Genomic DNA, 7,286 nt, shown 5'->3' on the forward strand with positions numbered 1-7,286 from the left:
GAAGACCTGGCTCATAGTCTTAAGACCTAGTTACTGACAGGTCTGCATTCTGAAGTCTTAACCTAGAGAGCTCCAATTATACCTGCTGAACTCTCATTTTAAAATTTACCAATTTTATGATTGCTTTCCTTTTCTCATTGAAATATGTTTTCTCAAACTAAATTTCATAATTCATATCTTCTGGAAAAGAAAATTAAGATTATTTTCCTTTCAAAATGAGAAAATAAAATAATAGGAATCCTTATGCTGTGGTTTCTAGTTGGGGAATTTCTTGTACTCTTGGACCTTCTTGACATTTTTCCACAGTGGAGACATCAGTACAGGATTGAAGCTGTGTGCATCTGTATATGTGCTTAGGTACACTCAGGCACTCTCATGCACACACACAGAGAAAATTGGGGAAGAAAGCACTAGCCAAGTTGGAGTTCAGTGGAATCAGGAAAGGTTTTCTATTGGAGAATATACCTCTTCTTTCTCAGCCCTGGTACCTGAAACAAAAAGTAATCATACCTGTGGGTTAAAGCAAATGAGGAAAATGTTGAGGTACAGATGTTAATTTGGAGAAAATATTACAAGCATTGTTTTTCCTGTATCTTCCATTTTTCCTGTCATCTCCAATGACTCTTTCTTTTTTCAGTTCCCTTTCATTTTAGATGTTCTCATGATGCAGGATCTTACGTTTCACTCTCACCATGTAGTTCTGCTTCACTTTATAATTAAGCTAATTTAAAAGTATCCTATTCTTGTTGTCTCCTTTTTCTCCATCTTCACTCTCTAGAAATTTTCCTAATGTCACCAGTGACTTCCTGGTTGAAACATTTAATAGGTGTTTCTCAAGCCCCATCTTAATTGTGTGAGAATTGGTGTCGGTAATTTCTCCTCCTTGAAATTCTCCCCAAGTAGCACCAGTCTTTCTTGGCTTCCCTTCTGCATTTCTGGCTTTTGTTTTATTGGCTGCTCTTACTCTACCTTCATCTCTTAAATGTATTCTTGAGAGATGTCAGTCCACTTTTCTTTCTTTATTTTTTTTGTTTTTGTTTTTGTTTTTCGGAGACGAGTCCTCTGTCATCCAGGCTGGAGTGCAGTGGCACAGTCAGCTCACTACAGCTTCAAACTCCTGGGCTCAAGCAATCCTCCCACCTCAGCCTGTGGAGTCGCTGAGACTACAGGTGTGTACCACCAAGCACGGCTAATTTAAAAAAATTTTTTGTCGAGACGGGGTCTTCCCATGTTGCCCAGGCTGATCTCAAACTCCTGGCCTCAAGCAGTCTTCCCACTTCAGCCTCCCAAAGTGCTGCGATTACAGGTGTGAGCCACTGGACTCAGCCAGTCCACTTCTTTTCTTACTCTATACAATCGGAGTGGTCTCATCAGGTTTTTTCTATATATTGCCTGATCTTCCAAATCTAGACTAAATCTGTCTAACTTTGTATATCATTGTATATTTTGTATCTATCTGTGTATCTTAGCTATCTACTTAATCCCTGGGGCCTTCTAACATTTTTAGATACTAAGTGAGAAAAATCTACAGGTATCTCCCATTCAACATGTGCAGAAGGGAATTCATCATCTCTCCTCCTTCCCCCAAACTTGATCCCCATCTTATCTCCTATAGCTTACTCTACCAGTGACCAGTGAGTGTAGTATTATTAACACTGCGGTACCACACTACAGCCTGGTGTTTTAATGCATTTCTCCTTCCTCCTCCTCTGCTTCTCATATTCACTAGTAAAATGCATATGTCTGAGGGTTATCCAAGAATTAGAAATCAAAAGGGAAAAAAACGGAAGGAAAGTAAGACATTAAAAGAGAACATACACTATAGAATTTGCATAATTTTAGATATTGGTATTCTTCATATAGTTCATCCCTATCTAGGTATGTGAAGAAGCATCTTGATTGTGAGATTATTGGGGACTTCTTGGCATAAATATTTGGTAGACATGGCAAAGGAAAATGAAACATTTATCAGATGAGTTTTTATGACTCAGTTCGCTTCCGGTATGAAAATCATCCTTTTAATGTAATGACCGCTTTGCTTTATAGCAAACCTTGAGATTAAATGTATTTAATCTATTAAAACATACATAGTTTTCCTAAGAAAATGTGACACAAATCTGTTTTACAACTTTTTTACTGCTTGATTTACGTCATCGACATACGGGTTTTTTTATTGCTTATCTTCAATACTGAAGTATACTGAAGAATGAAGATTTAACAGTAGTTTATATCTTGTTAATATTTACTTTTTTATGTTTTCTAATTTAAAATTAATTTGCTTGTGATTTTTAAATTTAATTTGTCTTGATTTCAGAATCCTTTTCTATTTGTGTGAAGCTAGGCTTAGTACAGTTGACAAAAACTTCAGCATTTATAAATGCTGTGCATTTGATAAGTTAGAAGTTGTCCTAAAGACAATTAAAAGGTAATACTCATTATGCAAATTGGTAGCTTCATTTAACTATTCCTCTTCAAGTATACAGAGTTTGCATAATGCTATGCTTTATTCATTATGTCTGCAGAGGTTCTTATGGAAAGAATATATCAATGAAAGAATGAAAGTGCATAGAAAAAAGGTAACAGCTAATGATTTCTTAACATGAGGGATATGGTCCAAACTAATAGTTTTTTCTCCCCTAAAAATGAGAACCAAAACCTACCAATTTTTGTGACGCTTATAAAAGGGGGTAGAGGCCTATATGCTGACAGAACTCTTTATTTTGATACCACCGAATTTATCTGTAGTTCAATGTGGATTAAATTATAAGAAGTAGAAATGTTTTCTTGGCTCTCAACACATCATCCCTTAAAAAATTGTCTCTTCTGTTGGTTTGCATTCAAGGTAAAAATTAGTCAGCTTGGACAATATCGTGAAAAATTCTTAGAATAAGGATATAATTTGTCTAGAGAGGAATAGTTGGCAAATCTCAAGGAAAAAATTGCTTTATAAGAGAATTATTGCTTTTAAATCTGAAAGTCATTAACAACACTTATTTGTTCTTGTCGTTGGAGAACAGTCTTAAGGGGCTTGTTGAAGAATTTGGCATGGGAAGTTTTATTTTGCTGACGAGAGAAAACTAGAATATTGTGAAAAAAATAATTTAGTTGTATGAAACATGATAAATATTCTTTAATGTGCCTTTTCTAAGCCTCATTTCTACTTTATGTACTACAAAGATGTAGTAGCTCGACCAAGAAAGCATATTTTGGCTAGGTACGGTGGTTCATGCCTATAATCCCAGCACTTTGGGAGGCTGAGGCGGGTGGATCACCTGAGGTCAGGAGTTCAAGACCAGCCTGGCCAACATGGCAAAACCATGTCTCTACTAAAAAATGCAAAAAATTAGCTGGGTGTGGTGGCACATGCCTGTACTTCCTTCCAGCTACTCAGGAGGCTGAAGCAGGAGAATTGCTTGAACCCAGGAGGTGGAGGCTGCATTGAGCCGAGATCGCACCGTGGCACTCCACCTTGGGTGACAGAACAAGACTCCATCTCAAAAAAAAAAAAAAAAAACCATATTTTTTGAACCATGGAAATCAGTAAATTGTTGCAGTACTCTATACTGTTCCCTATTAAGTAGAAGCAGAATGTAACAGAAAAGTTTCTGTAAAATCTCTAGCCCTCTGTAGAATATACTCTTTTGATGGATCTAGATATGACTTGTTTTTCCTATTGGAGAGAGACTTCTCCTTCCCCTTCGCCATTTAATTTTTAATTTAATATGTCAGGTTTTCATAATAGGACTTTTTTGTTAGAAGAGAAATGCTGTTCTTATAACCCTCTGTAATATAGTGTTCCTTGCCTACTGCTCTCTGCAAAGCACCCTATTTATGATATTTTCATTAATCTGTCTCCTCCTCAACAGAATGTAAGGCCCTATTTGTCTTGGTTTAAGGGTTTATGGCATCTAGAACAAAAGTAGTCATATAATAAATGTTTCTTGGTTCAACTAATTATCCCTTTCAGGCTCTTCCCATTGTTTCAGTAATTTTGATTTAATTTCTGTTTAAACAATAAATGTATTTGTGTGGCATATTTGCATGAATCAACTCAACTCCTTACCCACCCCTGATTTTTGTTGTTGTTGTTATTTTGTTTTGTTTTTGATGCCTCAGCTGGCACCTAGTATTTACTTAGCACTGTGCTTGTTGCTAAATATATAATAGCAGGAGATTACAATGGGCTTTGTCCCTGCCTTTATAGAACTTAATATCTCTGTAATAACACAGGTCCAGGATATCATTACCTCATGAATGATATCTCCTCTTTTCTATATCCTGGTAGAGATGCATATCATTGCCTTGTGCCTTACATTCTTAGTAGTGTCCTTATCATAGTTAATGACATTTTTAAAACGTATCTAAAATGATAAGAATCTTACCAATTTGGTTTTCAGTCGTTTTTGCATAGATTGAATTGTTAAATATTCAGTAGAATATAGTTATTTAGTTTTAGAAATTTCTAACTCATGTAAAAATATTTTCAAAAATAAGTTTTTTATTCATATTTCTATTCAGATAATTTCAACAAAGTCCAAGTCTTTTTGCTAATCTGTAGGAATTAAAAGGAGATTTTTCCTCTCCTTTGATATAATTTTTCTTCAATATGGGAGGCTCTGACACTGATCTCAAAAATGCCTAATGATCAAAAAATGTCATTGGCTTTTAATTTTTTAAGTTTTATTCCATTTTTCTTTCTTTAGTTTGATTTGTCAATAATATACATTATAGATTACCCTATTCTTTTAATTATATGTTGTTATATATTGTATGCTGAAACAGCAGTAAAGCATCTTCACTGATTTTCTTTTGGATTCGAGAATAAGCTCTGACCACATGGCAGCTAGCCCCTTTTCTTTAGCCAGAATTACATCCCCATTTTCCATTACCTCATTTATATATTTTTTTTACCCTCACTCTTTTATATATTTAAAATTCTTCTAAGTTCTTTGTTGATATGTTTTCTGAAGTTTACTTTAGACCAAAGACTTCTGAAATAAAAGAGCTGGGGGTGGGGTTGTGTTAATTTCATCCCCATGTTCATAGTGTTTTCTTTAAGTGCTTTGTCTTTCTAAAAAAATAAGAATAGCAGCTATACAGATCTGCATGCTAATTGTAAACGGAATCAGATTCCCCTAACAACAGTTTTGCCCGTGGTGTTTCCAACTCTGAATATTTCACAGTTTTGTAATTTTTTTAAGCAAGCTTTGGCAGGAAAATAATAATTTCAGTAACATTTATTCAACACTTAGGCCTATATGGCTGACACTGTATATAGATTATCTAATACGTAACAGCAGTTTTATAAAGTAAATGATATTATTTGTATTTTACAGGGTGAAAAAACTGAGACAAAGGAGATTAAATTGACTTGCTATAAAGATATGCATTTCGTTCACAGCTCAAAGAAAGCATGATGGATTACATTAAAATTTGGAGTATCTGTGTTTAGGTTAAAATTTTGAGTTCATTCATCAGTCTTTCCTATAATTATGTATAGAATTATAACTTGATACCAGTTAACTCCACTGATAAAACTAAAAAGTGGCTGGGCATGGTGGCTCATGCCTGTAATCCCAGCACTTTGGGAGGCCAAGGCAGGCGGATCACCTGAGGTCAGGAGTTCGAGACTAGCCTGGCCAACATGGTGAAATGCCATCTCTACTGAAAATACAAAAATTAGCTGGGTATGGTGGCAAACGCCTGTAATCCCAGCTACTGGGGAGGCTGAGGCAGGAGAATAGCTTGAACCTAGGAGGCGGAGGTTGCAGTGAGCCAAGATCGTGCCATTACACTTCAGCCTGGGCAACAAGAGCAAAACTCTGTATCAAGAAGAAAAAAAAACTGAAAAGTGAGCTAGTTTAAGATAAGATGGCCTTTTTTTCAGGGCAGGGTCATAGCATTGTAAGTGGAATCATTCTTTTCTTACTTGGGTATCTTTCACAGACACTAGAATAAAAAGACTAAAAACTCATTAGGGTGTAATCTTTAACTTACTACAAAGATTAAGTTAAATACATGTAAACCATATTACTTTAGTACAGATTTATAAGTTATTTGAAATGTTTTTATGATTGCAGAAGGTTTATTCTCCTTATATTACCAGCAGGAGTCCTAAGAAATGCAATGCTAAGAGAATAGCACTCTCCTATCATGACTCAGAGTTAAGTAAACAGCAGAATGAAAATTGATCTTTATACTACCAGGCATGAAGCCCAGAGATAGTGTATTTGTAGGTGTCTACCAAATTTCAAGTTGCTATCTAATTTTGGCATTTTCCAAAATCTCAAATTTTTAAAATCTGCTTCAGAGAGGTCAAGTGTTCTAGGCAATCATGGCCTCCCATTTAGTCCAGAATAGAGTCTAAATCTATTGTAGGATAAAATTCATTAACTTATTAACAGTAACAACATAAAAAACCTTTCTTGAATGGACACAGTGGCTCACACCTGTAATCCCAGTGCTTAGGGAGTCCAAGGTGGGAGAATCACTTGAGGCCAGGAGTTTGAGACCAGCCTGGGCAACACAGTGAGACCCCATCTCTACAAAGAAAATACAAAAATTAGCTGGGCGTGGTAGCATGCACCTGTAGTCCCAGCTACTCAGGAGGCTAAGGTGGGAGGATTGCTTGAGCCCAGGAGTTCAAGGTTACAGTGAGCTAAGATCGTGCCACGACACTCCAACCTGGGTGACATAGTGGGACCCTGTCTTAAAAAAAAAAGAAAGAAAATTTTAAAAAAGAATCCTTCTATAAACCAGCTCTAAGGGAAGGTTGTAGTTCAATCTTGCCGAAGATAAGGCAAACCCGTCTTTATTCCTAGATGACCTGCAAAGTAGGTAGCTCTTGGACCCTGCCTGTCACACAAATGAACTAACCTGATCTTTCGCAAGACTCTCTTTAGGCTAAAGTTCATACTATATCTCTAAGAAGAGTTTCTTTTTATTTGTGGTCCAGCCGCTTAACTGCCTACTATAACAGCTGGCATGGCTCTGTTAGATTTGCAAGTGAAGACAGTGTATCAATGTAATTTCATACCCGAAAACTTGGATATTGTTTTGTTTTGTCTCGTTTTTTTGAGAAGGAGTCTCACTGTGTCCCCCAGGCTTGAGCGCAGAGGCGTAATCTCTGCCCACTGCAAGCAATTCTCCTGCCTCAGCCTCCCGAGTAGCTGGGATTACAGGCACATGCCACACCTGGCTAATTTTTGTGTTTTCAGTAGAGATGGAGTTTTACCATGTTGGCCAGGCTGGTCTCGAACTCCTGAACTCAAGTGATCCACCTGCCT

The 7,286-nt window shown here is 36.5% G+C and overlaps 1 protein-coding gene across 3 annotated transcripts in view; it reads left to right on the forward strand.

Annotated features, from left to right (window-relative positions):
* The window catches only part of RALGPS2 (Ral GEF with PH domain and SH3 binding motif 2), a 239,763-nt gene that overhangs the window by 162,660 nt on the left and 69,817 nt on the right, over positions 1-7,286 (forward strand). The window lies entirely within an intron of this gene.

This window comes from Rhinopithecus roxellana, chromosome 8 (genome assembly GCF_007565055.1).
Source record: "Rhinopithecus roxellana isolate Shanxi Qingling chromosome 8, ASM756505v1, whole genome shotgun sequence".
Lineage (NCBI taxonomy): Eukaryota > Metazoa > Chordata > Mammalia > Primates > Cercopithecidae > Rhinopithecus > Rhinopithecus roxellana.